General features: G+C 35.8%; 1 protein-coding gene across 3 annotated transcripts in view; it reads right to left on the bottom strand.

The window, feature by feature from the left end:
• jupb (junction plakoglobin b) overlaps positions 1 to 20,693 on the bottom strand; it is an 82,302-nt gene extending 61,609 nt beyond the window's left edge. The window contains exons 1-2 of one of the 3 annotated variants that reach the window (XM_084131057.1): positions 20,513 to 20,575; positions 20,355 to 20,403 (exon numbers count right to left, since the gene is read on the bottom strand). The gene's annotated coding sequence lies outside the window, so the exon portion shown is untranslated. Of the gene's footprint in view, positions 1 to 20,354; positions 20,404 to 20,512 lie in introns of all 3 variants that reach the window. The other 2 variants (XM_084131056.1, XM_084131058.1) reach the window with 2 other exon arrangements.
• Positions 20,694 to 21,341: the final 648 nt, after the last annotated feature.

The following is a 21,341-nucleotide window of genomic DNA, read 5'->3' as shown; positions in this document are numbered from 1 at the left end:
ACTGTTTATTAACCTGTTGTATGAAATCTAGGGGTGGGAGAAAAAATTGATTCTTAGATGCATCGCGATGCGGACGTGGACGATTCTGAATCAATTCACAAATGTCAAAAAATCGATTCTCTAAAAAAATATTTTTCTAATAACGTAATATTGACGGAACGCAACGGAGTAATATTGAAATATTGACGGAGCATCAATCATCATATTAGAATGATTTCTGAAGGATCATGTGACACTGAAGACTGGAGTAATGATGCTGAAAACTCAACTTTGATCACAGAAATTAATTGCTATGTAAAATATTTTAAAATTGAAAACAGCTGTTTTAAATTGGAATAATATTTCACAATATTACAGTTTTTGTTTGTATTTTTAATCAAATAAATGCAGCCTTGGTGAGCAGAAGAGACTTCTCCTAAAAACATTAAAAATCTTACTGACCCCAAACTTTTGAACGGTAATATATATATATATATATATATATATATATATATATATATATATATATATATATATATATATATATATATATATATGTATGTATGTGTGTGTATGTATGTATGTATGTATATATATATATATATATATATATATATATGAATATAGCTGCGAGCAGCGATGGAGGGCCGAAGCCGGCGGTACCGCCAACCCGGTGCCTTTAGGTAACTAAAGGCACCGGGGTTGCGGTGCCACCGGCTTGGGCCCGTAATCGCTGCTCGCAGCTATATTTATAAAAAATTTTTTTTAAGTCTGTCAAAGCTAACACCAAATAGACACTAGTTTGGGGTCGGTATGAATTTGTAATGTTTTTGAAATAAGTCTCTTATGCTCACCGAGGCTGCATTTACTCGATCAAAAATACAGTAAAAACAGCAGTCTTGTGAAATATTATTATAATTTAAAACGACTGTTTTCTATTTGAATATATTTTACATTTTAATTTAATCCTGTGATGTAAAGCTGAATTTTCAGCGTCATTACTCCAGTCTTCAGTGTCACATGATCCTTCAGAAATCATTCTAATATGATGATTTCCTGCTCAAGAAACATTTCTTATTATCATCCATGTTGAAAACCGTTGTGCTGCTTCATTTTTTTTTTGTGAAAACCATTCGGGATTTTTAACTTTGATTAATAGAAAAGTTCAAAAGAACAGCATTTAGTTTAAATAGAAATCTTTTGTAACATTATACATGTTTTTACTGTCACTTTTGATAAATTGAATGCATCCTTGCTTAGTAAGAATTTCTATTCATTTAAAAATGTTTTACTCCAAACATTTGTAGTAGTAGTGTATTTAACATCACACTTTTCATGATTTATCACTTTTTATCTTTTATCGAATCAACTTTGAATTCATATGGTTCAAATAACATAATATTTTCTATTTTCTAAGAGTTTCTATTTATTAAACCAATCTTCATTGCATCAACTCAATTAACTCAAAATTTTCAGGTAACTTGCTTTTTTAAGTTAAACCAACAATATTTTTTTACAGTGCATTTTTAATATATTTGATTGTATTTATTATTATTATGGTTACATTTGATTTCAAAAGATGGGTCAAAATCTTTCCTTTGTCCTATTTTTCTGTGTAAAACTGCTTTGGAAGTTGAACTAAATTGGAAAGGTTTGTATTAGGTTTATAAGTTGTCAACTTAAAACAAATAGATAGATTTTAATGTTGTAACTTATAAGTTATATACTAACAAGTACTTTTCAAGTATAGAAATATATAAATGCGTTTCGTGATCATACTTGAGCATCCTTTATCAAAAAGTTTGAAAACACCTGCACTAGACAAATTGAAATGTTTAAAACCATCTCTTTCCCAATAAAAACATGCAGATCAGCTTATTGGACAATATGTTTTCTACTCATCAATCATGCAGAGTGAACTCCTTGAAAATAAAGCTGAAATAAATGTACAGCCAATACCAAATGGCAAAAGCCTAACTCAGATGACGACTGTTCTCATATCGATTCTGATCAACGTTGCCTCTCGCTTCTTTTTGTCCAGATAAGACTGGTTTGGCAAGCACACAGTACGACACAACTGTGAATCTGTCGAAACTACGTCTACGCTGAATGATCACACCGGGAGCCCTCAAATCATCACCACTTCTCTTGCTATTTTCTGCTCGCTGTGCGAGGCATTTGATTGATTTGACAGGGCTATGAAAGCATGTTGCCTTGGTTTCCAGAGTGTGTTTGTCATTCTGCCTGTAATAGCTAAATTTTAGAGGGAGCTTTGCAGTCAGTCAAATTACCTACACCTTTTAGCTGTGAAGATGTCGGGATTGTTGACCAAACAAATGGATTTGTGATGCCAGACCGGTTTTAATCAACATGGGTCGCCGGTAAAAATAGATAATAATAATAATTATGGAAGATGATGGATATTAATGGTGTTTGATATGAATTTATATTGGGTACATCCACAAAGTTCCTTGTGAAAACATCCTTTAAAATAAACGAGTCTCCTTGCTCTTAACCTATGGTAATTACCCTGCATTGCACGTCCTACCACCATCCACAGAGATCAGCGTGGAAAATCGACTCAGGTGAGCAGCCAACCGCGATCAAGTAAATTGAAGATGAAGCAAATGAATTCTCAATCAGTTGTGCCATAGTTATAGGGAAACAGATTAATGAGGATTTAAAAGCGATTCCTCCTGCTGTTCCAAAGAGGTGGAGAAGGAAAACCTGGGCGTAGAGCCATAACAAATATCCATGATGGAATGCACACTGGGCTTCAAACAACATCTGAGCAGGTTTTCCTTTGTTAAAATGAAAAATGGGACTAATTGGGACTAAAACCAATTTTTTTTGTGTGCTCAAAAACAGGACTAACATACAGAACAGCAACCAAATCTCTCAAGAGAGGAGGCTTCTTCCATCTAGTAGTCGAATTCATGCTAAGGAGTTGTTGTGTTCGTCCCTATATTTCTACCTCATTTGCAGGCCAATGGAATGAAAAATGCCTAGAAAACAGTGTTGGTGAAAGTTACTTTTTTAAAAGTAATTTGTTTCAATATTACTTTACTCCCTAAAAAGTAACTTATTTGTTACTTTGTTACTTTTATGGAAAGTAATATGTTTTATTACTTTTCATTACTTTTTCTCACCTGGCTGATGCTCACTTGCTTCCAGGCTTTACAGGTGTTTTTTTTGTTTTTTCAAGTTATTTTTGCAAGGATTTAATGCAGTAATGCATTCAACTAAATACATAGCCTACATAACATTTAAAAAAAACACACAAAAAAAATCATTTAAAATATTATTAAATTCTGACCACTTAGAACATTTCCTGACCCCTAGAGCGATGTATGCCACTCAAAATATCTCTTAACATTACACTAAAGAAGACATTTTGAAGAACATGGGAAAAAACACTATGGAAGTTAATGGGTCCTGTTTGGCTCCCGACATTCTTCAAAATATCTTCTAAGAAAGAAACTCATAAAGGTTTGGAACAACTTGAGGGTGAGTAAATGATGACAAATATTAATGTGTTACTTTACTCATTACATCAAAATCTGATTACATAATGCCTGTTCCTTGTAAGGCGGTACCCCAACACTGCTTGAAAGAGTGACTGTTCCTTTCTGAGATGCAGTTTACTATCTGGTTTATTGGAAGGTAAAATGTGTCTCCTAAAAGAGTAAACGCTGTGGCTCTGTTGCACTTTCAACATTATGTTTGTTTGAGCGACTCAACCTAGGAAGTCTATGATACCTTGAGAAAGCTATCCGTTAGCGCTCTCATTCATCTTAATGAAGCGCCCTAATCAGTAAAACCTTGTCATGCCTAACTCTCTACCATACAAGGACATTTAACAGAAAACACTGCTTGATTTACAAACTAAAACAAAGGCACCACCACTGAAACATAACTGGTACTACTTATTAAAGTGCTTTTATATGTACACATGCAACATAATTGTGCAGAATTGAAGAATTGACTTGCAATTGCAATTTAATTGGAATGACAGTAAGTGGAATTGATCTGTCTATTTATTACATTCAAAAGTTTGGGGTCAGTAAGGTTTATTTTTTTAAATAAATGAATAGCTTAATTCAGGGATGGCTTAAATTAATCAAAAGTGACAGTAAAAACAGTTATACAGTTACAAAAGTTGTTTTTCCCCAAAATAAATGCTTTTCTTTTGTATTTACTAAGAATCCTGAAATAAAATGTTATCACAGTTTCCACTAAAATATTAAGCAGTACAACTGTCACAACACTGATAATAATAAGAAAGTTTTCTTGAGCATCACATCAGCATATTAGAATGATTTCTGAAGGATCATGTGACACTGAAGACTGGAGTAATGATGCTGAGAATTCAGCTTTGATCACAGAAATAAAATAGATTTTGAAATATATTCAAATAAAAAAGTTATTTTAAATTGTCGTGATATTTCACAATATTACTGTTTTTATTGCATTTTTGATCAAATAAATGTAGCCTTGCTGAGCATAAAAGACTTCTTTCAAAAACATATTATACATACTGTATATTTGATCAAATAAATGCATATAGACAAAAATAAGAGACTTCTTCCAAAAACATTAAAAGTCTGTCTTGACAAAAGTCTGTTTCTTCTACTTCCTTATATCCAAATTGAATTACAACTCTGAATGACTTACCAAAAGTTTTTTTTTTTTTTTGTCAAACTCATCCATATCAATCAGGGAAATGTCATGGTCACATCTCCTCAAGCAAAGCTAGCAGGAGCGAGCAGGGAGCAGCTGTGGATATCATGCAGGACGGGAGCCGATAGTGAATGAACCACCAGCTGATAAACTGAGCAGAGGATGTGCATATGACTGCTGTGGCAACAGGATACAGACGGAACAAACTTCAGTGACCTTGCTTCTATTGACCAGAAAATGGGCTTAGACTGTGGTCTGTGAAGCAGATCATATTGGACAAGCCAGGCTACTGTAAACAGCAGGAAATATCCATTAGTCTTGGTCTCACAATTCGGCTATGACGCCTGCTCACTTAGCCACTTTTAGGGATTTGTGCAATTCAGTGTATATATATACACACACATACACAACCGTTAAAAATTATTTTTTTTAAATGAATTATTTTGTTCAGCAAGGATGCATTAAATTGATCAAAAGTGGCAGTAAAGATGTTGCGAAAGATTTATATTTCAAATACATCAAAGAATACTGAAAAAAATATGAAGCGGCACAGTGTTTTCAACCTTGATAAAAAATATTTTTCTTGAGCAGCAAATCAGCGTATTAGAATGATTTCTGAAGGATCATGTGACACTGAAGACTGGAGTAATGATGCTGAAAACTCAGCTTTTCATCACAGGAATAAATTACATTTGAAAATATATTCAAATAGAAAACAGGTGTTTTAAATTTTAATATATATTTCACAATATTAATGTTTTACTGGATTTTTGTTAATATAAATGCAGCCTTGGTGAGCAAAAGTTACTTCTTTCATAAACATCGACCCAAACTTTTTGCGCTCACTGCTTTTTATCAGCATTTCAATTTAAGCATCAAGTCCATAACAAAATGCCTTTTTGCACATCATTATTTAAAATATTCAATTCAATTACATACTGTTGTTCTGAATTCAACTTCTAGTGACCTAACGCTTAAAATGCACTTGGCATCAGTTTCAGATTTAATTCTGCCAGGTCAGTTGAAGTGTGATCTCTCCCTTAAAATCAGTGACAGCACTTGAAGAGTTCGCTAACAGATACATATTGTCTTCCAGGTGCCAGTCTTCTTATCACTCTTCAAGGCTTTCTATAAAACACCACGGTCTCCTGCGGGAGCTACAAGGCCAAGGGCAATTTTACGGTATCTCTCGCAGAGGATCTCTGCTGATGTAGAGGTTACTTTTTCTCTCTTGCTAGCGCTATCTTCCCTCATTCCACTACATTAGCGTGCTACTGCGCTAATGCCGCAAGGACAATCTCCAAATTGAGCCCAGCAAAAACGTTTGACAGATAACACTAAAAAAAAAAAAAAAAGTAGAGGGAGAGAGTTTGAAAAAATGAACCCTCTCAAACCGGCCGACATTAACTCAGCTAAAAATAAGCATTATGGTAACGCGGTGACGGAAAATGCAAATGTAGCCGCTAATGAAATTTGGCTGCTCATTTCTTGGCAAGGTTTGGAATTAAAAAGATTTAAGACAGAGGGAGAAGAGGAGATAGAAATGTTCAAAAATAATGAAAGAAAATGACAAAGGGAGGAAGGTACAGAGGAGGCAGGCGAAGAGTTATTGAGCCGTGAACAACAGAGACGTACTCAAAAGAAAATGAGGCTATTTATTAAGAAATAGAAACATGAAACCAGAGGATCCATCAGTTACCTAGGAGCTCTGTTGGAAAGTCTGCACAGTTGGTGCTGTAATTGCCAGTGTTTGCTATTGCATATTACCATATATTACTGAAGTATGTACTATATACTTAAAATCAAAATATATAGTATATACACAAAGGGCCAGATTTACTAACAGCTTGTGCCAGCACAAACCCTATCAGGATTTATTTCAGTGAAAGATTAGCGCTGAAAAGGCGTGAACAGTTAATTTTGCAGCTGACCTTATTGCATATGCATTTGTAGGAGTTTCCCTTTCAGACACAAAATTTATGGGAGGAGAGTATTTAAATGAATCACACAAGGTGATTTACTAAGGTTTATGCTAGTCAAATTACTGATATTCGCGTTATTATTTACCGCCCAGAAAAAAACGTGTTAAACCAGACGCTAATTTGCGCTGGTCTTGGTAGATTGCGTTGGTCATTATGGAAATGATCCGGCTGCGTCTGTTCTTTTATTTGTGCGTCGTCAGTAGATCACGCACAGAACTTTCCTCTCCCTTCGGCACTTTTATGGGATTGTGCTCTCACGCTAATTTGCCCTGTTTAGTAAATCTGGCCCATAGAGCGCAATACTGTACCCCACAATGCAATGCTCTCAACTTCACCTTCACATTTCCAGTGTGACAAATGAAAGTAACATCTCTTTCTCGACTCATTATTTGATCAGGCTGCCAAATGTGAAGACTTTTTATATAAAATTATATCAAAATGCAAAATAATTCCAATAACTGGATGCTACTCACATACAACATAATGAAATCATGTGACAATAAGTACTACACGTACTACTAAAAGGCAATGTTATTTTGGAATGATGCACTTATTTTTAATTAACTAGGCAGTATACATTATATACTGTGCAGTATATAGCATTTCATTTCAAACACAGTCATCCATTAAGGCTTTCCATTATCCAGAAAGAACACAGATGACAAAGAGTTGATAGAGAGTGACAGAAAACAACACCCCCGAAATATTTTAAAATCATGTTTGTTCCAGGGTTTGTTCCTAAATGAGCAGCTCTAAGTAACATGACAGATTTCATTCAAAGGAATATTTACAAATTGCTCAACTGAGACAACACCGCCTGGGGAGATGGTGTGTCGTGATCACCATAAATGTCTCTGTTAACCTATTAAAAGGAACGTTCCGGGTTCACAACAGTTACACTGACAGCATCTATGACAAGGAAAATTATTTGGACTTTTTCATCCCTTGTTGTTTTAAAAAAGCAACAAATGATAGTGTACAGCCTATAAAACTTCAATACTAAACATGTTAACACAAAACTAGCATGCTTAACTTTGGCTATAAAAAGTTAAATCCACTTTTACTTCCCCTTGCAAAAAAGAAATACACTTTATCTTATATTTTCTTAAGTACTTATTATTATGGACTTCAAAAATGTACTTCAAAGGAATATAATTATGTGCAAATTGAAAATACTGTTTTCGGAAACTTATTGCATGTTATTTGCAATTAAATGAAAATGTGTTATAGTTTAAATTTATATCAAATGCAATTTGTTCAACTTAAGAGTGCTTTTAACGTACTTAAGTAGAAGTACATTTTTATATGTAATATCATAATTACGTCAATTAAAAAAATGTCAAGTACTTTACATGTGTTTTAGTATGTTTAATGTACACTTATTTTGATGTGTTGATGAGTTAAGATTATTAAATTATAATGATTTAAAATATACTTTAAAGAAAAAAATGATAATTATAGTGTTCATTGAAAAGAATCAGCTCGTTCACAAATCAGACACCACTATCGCACCTCTGAGTGGGTGACAGTAAAGTACAGTAACTAAGTGAAAAATACTGTCACCTACTGGTGATATTATCGTGGCGCCTTTTCCAGTTCTGAACGTGGTGACTGGCCACATTTGAGCTTTGCACAAACCAATGAGGTTCATTTGATTAAAGGGGGGGTGAAACACTCAGTTTCAGTCAATGTCATGTTAATCTTGAGTACCTATAGAGTAGTACTGCATGCTTCATATCTCCAAAAAGTCTGTAGTTTTATTATATTTATAAAAGAAAGATAGGCTGTACCGAGTATTTCCGGAAAAAAAACGAGCGGCTGGAGGCGTGCCGTGTGGGCGGAGCTAAAGCTGCGCTTATACGCGCAGATAGCTAACAACACACATACATTTGAAACAGTTTTACTCACGCACGGCCGTGAACCTTTATCGTTGGGAGTCTTGGGACTGCTAAATCCGGCGTCGAACTGGGCCTTGTTTATAAAACAATCATCGTCGAAATGCAGGGAACAAACAAAGTCCTGTGACTGCACTTTGATGGGCGTACTGCTTTCGCTCTCTCGCTCTGGTCTACGGGTGCGCGCGCCCTTCCGGGCGAAGTGCCCTTAGGACCCATATAAGGAAATTCCGCCCCATCTGACGTCACACAGGCCTATACTCGAAAAAAACTTTCCGAAACTTGTGACAAACCGGAAGGAGTATTTTTGGCACAGAAATACTCCATCAAACGTACAACTTAATTTTTGAAACTTTGTCCATGTTTAGCCAACATGATCCAACTCTTTAACAGTGTAAAAAACTCAGTATGCATGAAATAGCATTTCACCCCCCCTTTAAATAAACCTCATTGGTTCTTGCTGAAGCTCAAACGTGCTGCGTAACATGAGAATGAACCTCATTGGTTCTTGCTGAAGCTCAAACGTGCTGCGTAACAAGAAGAATTAACCTCATTGGTTCTTGCTGAAGCTCAAACGTGCTGCGTAACATGAGAATGAATCTCATTGGTTCTTGCTGAAGCTCAAATGTGCTGCGTAGTACGAGAATGAACCTCATTGGTTCTTGCTGAAGCTCAAACGTGCTGCGTAACACGAGAATGAACCTCATTGGTTCTTGCTGAAGCTCAAACGTGCTGCGTAACATGAGAATGAACCTCATTGGTTCTTGCTGAAGCTCAAACGTGCTGCGTAACACGAGAATGAACCTCATTGGTTCTTGCTGAAGCTCAAACGTGCTGCGTAACACGAGAATGAACCTCATTGGTTCTTGCTGAAGCTCAAACGTGCTGCGTAACACGAGAATGAACCTCATTGGTTCTTGCTGAAGCTCAAATGTGCTGCGTAACACGAGAATGAACCTCACTGGTTCTTGCTGAAGCTCAAACGTGCTACGTAACGAGAATGAACCTCATTGGTTTTCGCACGTCAAGCGAACATGCTTGAGCTTACATTTACCACAACTGATGTGTGAGCTGATGAATGTATATATGTGAATAAAAGCCTAAATTCAACCTGTTCATCATATAAAGTGATCGTGTCTTTTCAGAAAATTTTGACTAAAACTCTCAATTCATATGGATTAGACAGAAAGCTCTCAGATTTCATCAAAACGAAATTCTTACAGGTTTGGAATGACATGAGGATGAGTAATTAATGACTTTAATTTTTGGGTCAACTAACCCTTTAAGATTTACATATACCGAAAAAAATTGGTCTAGGATTTACTTAGAAACAATTTTCAAGTAATTTTCGAACAATTGTGAGTAAATTTCAGAAATAATTACAAAGAAACGGCAAGTAACACATTGAATTGACCATGAAATTTTGAAGCAGAATGACTTATATAGTATTTTCTTGTAATCTCTGGCTTGTTTACAACTTCGTTTTTTACTTTTTTTTTTTACAGTGTTTAGTTCACATATAAACAAATATGTGAATCAGACTGCAAAGTTTAGGGTTCATATAAACAGGACTGGAAATTGGAAAATAGAATCTGAAATTGGATTGGATTAATTTGATGGATATTAGTGCATTATACATTCCTGCTGAAGCATGAGACTAAATCACTTTCTGTGATAATCAAGATTATAAAACAAATGCAGTCAATAGAGCTTAACTTGTATTGAATGCCTTGTCTTTACATTTTTATGCAGATTATTGACATAAAAGAGTTAGTGATGCAGTTCTTGACATAAAAGAGGTCACTATCATTATGGTTCCCCATGATAAGGACAATTAAGTTGCTTTTTTTTTTTGGCATCACTTTAATCACTGGATGGATGATGCATTTTAATTGCTTAAATGAAAGTTAGTAAGGACACAACACACCATGCTGGACAATAGCATTCATTATCTGTCCTTCTGCAGAGCATGCCGCTGTCGTCTGTTGGCATACGGTGCCAGCCATGTTGTCTGACTGCGTTGGTCTTGCCAGCTTCACAGACACCGAGGCAGTGCCTGCCATACCGAAAAAGGCACTTCAAATTGGCTCTTTGATGCACTGAGACAGAAAAGTAGAGGAAGGGGGAGTGCAACAACGGTGGAGTGAGTTTTGGAATGGAGAGACGCTACGAGAAACATGAGAGAGGAAGAGAGTTTTCACTAGGGATGTGCAAAACTACACATTTTCTAAACGGACTAGCCAAAAGTGGAACTGTTTCCATCTGCAACTGCACATAGGCTAACATTTGAAAAATAGCACAGAACACAACCATTTAACAGTGAAATAGACAGATATTGTGCATAATCGACCATCCCTACTTTCCACAAGATTACATGTACTGAGGTAAAAATACATATATGCACGTTTAGATTTGAAGAGAAGATGAGATGGTGACAGGAACAGATAAAGACGGTAATTTGGACAGACAGCTCTATCAGTATCGGAATGAATCCGACCGCAGCAACTACTACCACATTTTTATGCAGATCACTCTCCTGGAAACATGCAAATGCACATGCAAAAACACAGCGAGTGCACGTTCAGTGATTCTCAAACATTTATGGAATTATTCTATATGCCAGTGCATTGGCCATTAAGAGATTATAGCAAACAGACTCCCTCTGGTTAAAGCTAATCATCACTGAACACTGGGCCACACTCTGGGTTTTTTTTTAATACGATGCTCAAAGCATAATAGAGAAGACTTTAAAATGTCAAAACCAGAAAAGATGAGTCTCACTGCATTAGTTCGAATTCATTGGAATGTGTTTAATTTTGCGCACTGAATAATAGTTTGTACAATGATCTAGGATTTACTTTGGGCTCTAATTCAATCAAAATGTATTTTATTTTACGTATTTCAGAGTGAAATAGGATATTCCTCAGTGAAAAGTCTTAAACATGTTTAAATATTAGAAAAAATAAACTTTTCTTTATAATAAACAAACTCAAAATGCAATTTCAGTTTACGATTGCAATAATTATTTTGATTGATATTATTATTTTTCTCTAATTATTTACGAGAAATAAAGTTACAACTGACATATTAAGTCAAATTGTGAGAAATAATGTTACAATAGTGAAATTTAAAATATTTTAAATATTTCCTTGTAATTTCAAGAAATAAAGTTGCATTTTCACAAAAAATAATTATAATTTTTACCTAATTAATTACATGACAAAGTTAATAATGTTAAAATTCTGAAATATAAAACAAAAATGAATTGCAATTTCAAGAAATAAAGTAGTGAAAACTGAAACATAAAGCCACTATTTGAAATTACAAGTAAAATCTCAATTATGAAAATAAAATAACAATTCCTATTTAATTTTTTTCCTCTCAGGTGGAAACAGGTTTTCATGATAGTCCAAGTAGGCTACAGTGAATATGTTTGCTCTTGGATTGCACTTGTAACTGTCAGTCACACAGAAGTACACAAGTCTACATATATTTCCTGCCAAAATGCAGCTGCCGTAATCTCTCGTTCATGTTCCGAGTGATTTATTCAGTACTTCTGTTCTCTCAAATGCGGTGCTATCTACCTCTCTCTTGTTCTTTCTCTCAGACATTCTCAAAAATTGTCACCTTCTTACTCCTTTTTCCATCCATTTTTATCTTTCTCCAATTTTTCCCATCCATTGCTTCTCTGAGGCTGCCTTTCCTTTCCTGACGATCAAGATGGAAAAAGAAATGGGACCAAATTATAGCCTGAGATAACAGGAACTGTGCATGTACGCTTGTGTGAGTGTGTGTGTCTGTACGTGTGTAAGCCATGTAATAGCACCATTCTTTCTCGAGTCACACTCATGTACACATGAAATCAGCTGGGATCTCTCGCATAGAAAACTACAAAAAAACATAATGTGGTCAGAATGTATTTCACTCACAAGGCACATAATGACAAGTTTTGCCACGCCATCGAACATAAAACTGGGTCAGCCATCAAGGAGGACACGAGCCAAAGCTGAACAGATTTTTACATTATGTAAATGGTGCGTCTAGTTCAGACCACCAGCATTAATATAAATAGCTTGGTTTGTGTGGAACTTACCAAAAACGCAAATCATACATACGGTCGGACAATCATCAGCCACACGATCCCTGCCTTTGCTCCTCTCTCGGTTTCTGTCACAAACACTTTATCCTTTATCCTCTGTGTTCTCTAGATCTAACTGTCCGCCTCACTCAAATCCTCTCACAAACATATTCTGAACCACAGATGCTCCATTTTCACAAGCAATCCATTCAGAGCAAAAAAAAACCAGGAAGACTTTAAACTGATAAAATACAGTTTCCAAAGCAAGAACGCAAGAAATGCAGTGGATCAGAGAAAAAAGACAGCAAAACACATGAGTTGCTATTTTATATACATGCTATTTTTTATATGTTTTGTATATATAGCCTATAAAACAAAAATTCTCTATATTAGTAGTGTGTCATTGTGAATGTGACCATACTCAGAAATCAGTGGATGCTTTGGGCCAGACTGATGCTCTGCTGGTGCTGGATGTCTACCAGAAAACTAGAGCAGAAATTCATCAGTATGTCAGTGTTTGGATGATGACGTACAGTATAACAGCCAGTTGTCCATAATACAAACAAAACACAAATTACAGCAAATAAATAACAGCATTCACTTACAACAAATATACACTCAAGTGTATTTTGCCAAATACTTACTGAAAATATTTCCACTTTAGTGATAGCAAAGCAGAGAGTAATAGGAAAGAAGAGTGAACGATATCAGGAAATTCTGTAAGCTAGACTTGAACTGGTCAGGTTAACTGGCTTGAACACACAGAATTAGCTATGCATGTGCATTGACCATCACTGCTAATACACACATGCACTCGTGCAATAAATAGGAGAGGTCAATGGAAGAAGAAGAAGAAGAGCAAGGGTTTGTGGGTACTAAATAAAGGGGCAGCAATCTCCGAGCACGGACATTATGTCTAATGCAGCGTGCCAACATTCTCTTTCCTTCTTCTCCTATCAGCTAAAACAGATAATACTAAAACTCTCAATGAAAGCATAAATTGAACCTCTTAATTGTCACCGATTGCTTTTTTAGTGCCTTTTTTCCCCCATCACATATTTTAGTAATCATCATAAATTAGGTATCATTTGAAAGCTTGAACACTCAAAATTCATCCTCTGAAAACCGTTTTGAAATTGGACATCGTGTTACCATGGAAACGATACTTTAAATCCTTTTAGTGGGCCACTCCCCCTAGTGGGCAGTGCCATGTTTCATATTACAAAATTTATTTTAACTATGTTAGACTCAAAACTTTTTTAATCTTGACAAAACGCATATCGTCGGAAAGGCCTGAGACTCAATGTTCTATATTTGGTGACTGAAATGTATTAATTTGTTACAAGAGAACACAACCAAAAAAAAAAAAAATTCAATGGAATCTGGGTGTCGCCCGGTGGATATTTTGGGTATTACGCCAAAATAAAATCTCATAGGAACTTAAATGTTTCAACTTCAAATTTGGAACACAAGGACATATGGCTTTGATTTTATAACAATTTTAGAGTAAAATGATTTTGAAATATATATATTTTGTACAAAATAAAAATGCTTAGTACAGTACATTTGCATTACAGTCAACTTAATTTAATTTTTGAAGGTCTTTCTCTTCAGCAATAATCCATCTTCCTTAAAAAGAGATCAACCTTAGGTCTGTATTCCAAAGTCTTCATGAATTACAACCACTTAAGTTAGTGTGTTTTCACATCTATGCTCAAAAAGGGGGGGTTAAATGTTCATTAAACGTTTTCAGTCAGAGAATGTTTCTAATTGCTATTTTCTGCCATTCGAGTCTTGGAAAGCAAATAAATGCACACAGAACCAGAGCAGCACGGCAGGTTTCCACTGACACCAGTGCCAAAAGGATGCCACGGCAGAAGACTCTGTCAAGCTCCGGCTGTAAAGAGCAGCAGGTGTCTCAGTGAAGGGCTGAAGGGGCATCGCTAGATTTCCATCACACCAGATGTGAGCGATGACTGAGAGTATAAAGGTGAAACCAGAGGGCAAACAACGTGATAACACAGCTCACTGTCTGCAGCTCTCTGTGCATTCATTCAGTAGAGCACAACATAACCCTTTCATCCATCATTAATAAGGATTAGTTTAACATGATTTTGAGAATGGATTTGTTATGGTTTAAATATCTATGATAATTAGGGTTGCAGTCTATATTAGTTTTCCTGTGGGATTAGAGAGATTTGCATGTGTAGTGACATTGCACTGGTAAAATACTGTAAATAAATCATATATAAAGAAAATGTTCATCAATCTAAATATGAAAAAAAAAATCCTTAGCATACTTGAGTCTGCCAGCAAGGGGAAGAGGAATAAAGTCTCATAAACAACTGCTGTGAGAAATCAATGTTGGGTCGCCTGTATGGCCCATAGCGCTGGAATCATTGACATTATAGAGTGTCCTGTTGTTTTCTAGTTAATGCTGCATGAACGTGCGTGTGTGCATATTCGAAAATGTATTTGTTAGATAGGTTCATCATAACATAACTACTCAATAAAACAACACTGGTTGAATCATTTTTTGTAATTTGCATTCACCCCTATAATTGTGAATCATCATATAACCAGAAGTACAGCCCACTGCATCAATGTTTCAAATTAATTAGCATTTTGACTGGTTGTTTTGAATATCAACCAAATTTGTAATTGTTGGTTGTTTCTCAATTTTCTGCATTCGCTCTGTTGGAAACCTAGAACAACAAACATTAGGCGGATATCATTGTACGTGAAGAAGCCGTCTAGTAAGTTGGCTCTGAACTCAAGCTTGGCCAGAAGTATCAATCGACCCGTCTGAATTTCCAGGGGCATCCATGGCAAATGTTGCCACTTTAACAAATAAGAAAACCAAGCTAGAAAAGTAACACTGGCATCTGGGATGTCTGTGCACTTGCTGCGAGTAGATACCATTAAGCTGTGTGTCAATCAGAATGCCACAAAACCCACCCATCAATTATGTGAACTTGACTTGAGATTGCGCCGTAAACGTGATCCTGTTCAAATGTTGCTGATAATAAATAACTGCACATTACTAAAGCATGCACTGAAAGGTTTGTCTTGATACAAACCAGAGCTCTAAACCCCCGTTCACACCATCAATGACTTGCAAGTGACCTGAACTCATGCAATCTAACAAGGAACAACATCTTAGTACGATAGTGCCAAAGTGTCCGGAAGTCATTGGCTGCATCCGAATATGCATACTACTCTACTGTATGATAGAGCGAAAAACAGTATGTGAAAGACTAGTATGTCCGAATTCACAGTATTCGTAAAACAGTAGGCGAAAAGTACCTGAATGACCTGGTACTTCCGCTGAGATTCCGGAGTGCACATCGAGTGGACACTTAACTATCCCATGAGCAGAGGTGGGTAGTAACGAAGTACATTTTCCCTTTTGGGAAAAATTTTACTTTTAAGAGTAGATTTATATGTGGGTACTTTCGAGTACATTTCTAATGAAAAAACTGTACTTTTACTTTGTTACGTAGGGTGACGTTCCTCTTGTTGTTTTATTTTAATGCAATACATGTTGTTAAATGCGTAGTTTATTCCAAGCGCGCTGTATCTTTCTTTCTGGGGCTTGAGCGATGCTTAATTTACTAATGAATCACTCTTTTGAGTCGATTCTGTGTAAAGACTTCATCAAACAAGTTGGCAGAACTGTCTAAATCAGTTCGCGAATCAGTTTGAATGATTTGTTCAGTTTCCTGCACGCACTGAATCGTCTGATTCACGGTTTCACACACTCGGAGTCATAACAGGAAGATTTAAGAACATCAAGAGCGTTGGATGAAGTGGCCGTGGACCTACAGTACAGTCAAGTGAAAGCAAATCTGCAAATGCATCCTATTGTTTGCCAGAGATGAAGATCTTTATTAGTTGAACATCTTCATATGCTGTCTGTGAATGAATGATTCCACAGGACTATGCATTCGATTTCATTTCATTTAGGTAATACATTTTACAAACAAACTGATTATTACGCCACGATACTAAAAAGTATGACCCAAACCAAAGGACAGGTAATGATTTTTGGGCTACAGATTCCAGAAATATTGATTGTCTCTTCCGTTTTTGTGGCAAAGATAGCCTATCTAATTATGATAATAGTAATTTAAATTTAAAAATACCTAAATAATAACATGTTATATATATAATTTATATTTATAATAATATATTTTATTTATATTGTTTTATATTTATATATATTTTTTATAAGTCTATATATGATCCGAAGTAACTAGTAACTAGTTACTTGAGTAGTTTTTTCATTGGATACTTTTTTACTCTTACTCAAGTAACTATTAATATTATTACTTTTACTTTGAGTAAATATTTCTCAATAGTACTTGTACTTTTACTTGAATACAGTTTTTGGATAGTACCCACCTCTGGCCATGAGGCCACAGGAGAGGATTTATGAATTGCAGTGAAGCATTGCAACTGATGCTGGTAAGTCACATGACAATGACTTCATGACAAATGAAGTACATCTGATTTACATTCATACTATAGACCGTAATTATAGTGGTTGAAAAGTAATTACTTATTCAAAAGTACCTAATACCTACTCAGAGAATGTGGATGTCATTTTCATAAAGAGTTTGTCATGCATTTGGGCAGCGAGGCTACCAGCTTCCATTAATAATTTATGGTCATGATATACTCATGGCAAAGTTCTTTTTCATTCTTCGCTTAGGGGTAAAAAGAAGTTTGAAATGCCTGTTCAGCCGTATACTGTCCCGACGTCACCTACTCTGATGAGAGTGCCGCTTAGATAAATATGTAAATATGCGCAGCACGCTTTCCTTTAATAACAAAATAAACACCACAAAAATGACAGCAGTGAAAAAACAGCAGTTAAGAAAGTATCTGATCATAGCGATGTTGATATGTTTACAAAAGCACTTCAGTCAAGTCACGTCTCGTTTATTTAGGCCTATACATCACTTTCTACAATATACTGCTTTAAAGCAAGCAGCTTTACAATTTTAAACATGAAAAACAGTGTTTAGGCCCGTTTACACCAAGAAAGATAACTATATTAGCGTCCACAGCAGCATATGATACCGTTCTGTTTATTATAAGCGTGTGCTTGTCTGTCACTTTAAAGCTACACTGTGTAATTTTTTAAGTTGATTCTTAGCAAAAAACACTTTGTTCTTTAAAAATGATAAGTGCTCATTAATGTGTAATTACTTCTACCTAATCAAGTATTCTCGTAAGCGTAGAATCTGCCATTTAGAATACATACGAGCGAGTCGCTCAAATGGCGGCAGCCATGTTGCGCCTCCATCTTGAAAATACATTAGTCAAAGAGGGACATACCTGGAAATTCAAGCTTCGCCTTTCGCTTTTTGACACTCAGTGGCACCGTGACGAATGCGAGGGGGAGATTACTCGCGACTGCCGGCAGATTTGAAATAATATGGCCACCGTAGGAGTTAAAACGCCCTCGGAATGGGAGGGGCTAGAAAGTAATATTCAGTTGGTAGTCATAAACAATTTCACCACTAGATGGGAGAAAATCCGACACAGTGTAGCTTTAAATGTTCGAGTTTGTTACAGCAGGATTGATTCTGATTGGCTGCCAATGTTTTTATCGTTCATCAGCTGGATAAAATCATTCTGAAAGTGATTCCAACAATAGCGTTTCTTTGTGCCGTTATCGTTAAAGCTGTGGTGTGAACTCTGCTATTGATATTGAGAACCATTTTTAGAACTATATCTTTATCGTTATCTTTATAGTTGTCGTCCTTGGTGTGAACGGGCCTTAAGTCTTGCTTTCAATTCGAATTACAACATTAATTTCTATTATAAAGCAGCTCTCCAGTTTGTTCATGTTTCTACTCGCATCTGACCTTGACAGAGTGAACAGAAGAAATAAACCAGAGAAGATTTCCACGTCAAAGAAGGTGGAGCCTCAGAACCACAAAAACCTATTATGTAATCGCTACGGACCAATGGCTGTTCAAAGGTGTTCACCAGCTGGAGCAAATTATTCGAGAAAATTCGCTTTGACAAGCTGATTCAAATTCCTGAAACAAACTCCAAACAAACTTCGTTTTGGCCTGATTTAGTACAAAATGACGACACACCAGTTCATTCTTCAATTTCGCTTGAATTATATCGGTGTCTTTAGGTGTGCAGACAGTGACCCACTACCTGATACAGCTGGATACCGCAGCAGAGAAGAAACATAAAAACCAACAGCACAGCAACTATTTATGTATTCGCTGCAAATGTGAACGGGGCTTACGTTTAGAAGCAGTTTAATGTTTGAGGGCTGATTTCAGTTAAATCACTCTAACTCCAACAAAAACACAAACAGTCACTCACAACATCTGCGTTTGTGAATCTTTGTTAGGATTAGAAGCTCAAAATTATTGATAATCATAGTCACAAAAATATGTAGCCTACTAATACTGTACAAAGGGCCTTTATTAGGGTCTGTGCTACCGCACTGGGCCCCGCACTCAATGGTGAACGGAAGTTACTGATCGCGATCGAACGTACCAAGGGGGAAGCTTGAGACAGCCCTAATTGTACAAAATTGTTCATTTACACAGTAAATTGTTACACAGTTACACTGTTAATTTGTATCAGTTGAGGGGCGTTCTGTTTCATTTAATTAAAAAATAGATTTTTTTTTTTTTTATTATTGATTTTTTTTACTTAATAAAATTTTTCATTAGTGACTCGAAAATGATTTTCAAAAGATTTCTAAAGACGACCAATCACAAGGCGTTTACCGTGGATTTTCGTCTTCACATTGCCACAGAAATCAACGTCATGCGATGATAGTACACATAAAAGATGTATTTTAGAGAGCGCTTCATCTGGAAAACATCTGTTGTGTACATAAACATCTGATAAACATCTTTTAAAAAGCAGTTTTACATACATTCTAAACCATAAACATCTTAAAGACCGTTTCTAAATGTCGATAGGCCTATTATGACAGGAAACGTCTTAGAGACGATGAAAACACGCACATCAAATAGACGTCTCCGAGATGTATGTGTGCTATCGAATAAAGTGAAATCACTAGCTAAAATACAATCAAACACTCAAATAGTAGCTACACCCACCTTATTTGAAAATTTACATTTATCATGATTTGTTAAAACGATAAATGATTAGCTATTTAACATAGGAATCAAACTCATATATGCTAAAAATTCAGTTAGCATAAATTCTTACAGTTTTTAATATTTGAGGTTTTTAGTTGAGCAGGATTAGCCTACCCCGATACGCTCTCACACATTTCAAACGCGTTAACGATTTTACGCAATTTTTCTGCGGTCTACGGGCATCTAACGGAGTTGACTTAGATCATGAACCATATCATATAAGGCAAACTTACAATTTGGTAATTTAACAACCATATTCGGAACGATCTCGCATTAAGCTCGGCATGTGTCAGTATCTGCACTGAACTAACGTGAGCTCAAAGTTTCTCAGAGGTTGAACATGCAAAACCCGGTAACATTATAATATCGATACAATATAATATACTATTGCAGAAGAGCGCAATATATAATTTGGGGGATGAAATTATGCAACATCGCCCGAATTTTCGCTGATCTATCGAGTGTGACGAACTCCGGTGGGCTTTAAAGCAGCTTCCCTGTGTCATGTTTGATATAGAAGTGCTCCCTTATAGAACACGAGCACAAAAATAAGAAATAAAGCAATAGACGCTTAAACATCAGGATCCCTTACCGATATGACAACAGCAAACTCTAAAGATGCTTCATGTGCAAACGGCGTCCTGTGAAGCACATTATAAGGTTCATATAACGGGAGAAGGGTGGCTTCCGCGGTCGCCAGGGCAAAGTCATCATTTAAATGAGTGAGCATGCATCAGCAGACTTATTTACCTTACAGAATGATCTCAATCCACTGGCGAATGTGTCTCCCAAAAAAAAATCAGCTCGTGAATCCCTTCTCCGGCCCCAAGTCCCTCCGTCCACTCTTATCCAAGTCTGGCAAACGTTGAGCAAGAGTCTGACAGCAGCGGAACCCTCCGTGAAGTCTCCGGTTGCACGAGCGAACGAGTGGGCGGGACCTCTAGCGGTTCAGTTTCGACACAATCGGTAATTATTTGAGGATTCTGGCGCATCTATTGGGGATGACGGGCAGTAATGCTTGCCTAGAGATAGACATCAAGAGAGTCATGTGTGATTTAAGGTTCATGTTCCTGCGCCAATGGTTTGACCTCCCTATATGATTTGTATGAGCTCTGGTAATATTTCAACTTAATTATATATATATATAATTCCGAAAATTGTAATATTTATTTATTTAATAAATTATATTATATTATATATATATATATATATATATATATATATATATATATATATATATATATATATATATATATATATCAGTCTTTTACCTCCAACAAATCTCATTTCCCACTTCATGCATTAAAAGTCTATAGGCCTATTAATTGTTTTTTTCTTCATCTGAAGGACACAGCTTACTACGGAACAACATACTATTGTTATCTATTGCTTATGTGCACATTACATTATTACAAAATAAATAAAAAATACAAATTAGTAAATTGTCATATTTATTTTAAGCTGAAGTTGAATATTTTCAATATTTATTTTAAGCTGAAGTTGAATATTTGCAAATTCACAGAAGAACAGTTATACTCTTGTATTTGTTTCACTAGTTTCTGCATTTATATCATGGCTT

The sequence above is a fragment of the Abramis brama genome (genome assembly GCF_963993115.1).
Source record: "Abramis brama genome assembly, chromosome: 12".
NCBI classification, from domain to species: Eukaryota; Metazoa; Chordata; class Actinopteri; order Cypriniformes; family Leuciscidae; genus Abramis; species Abramis brama.
This window is presented reverse-complemented; position numbering and strand designations above follow the sequence as displayed.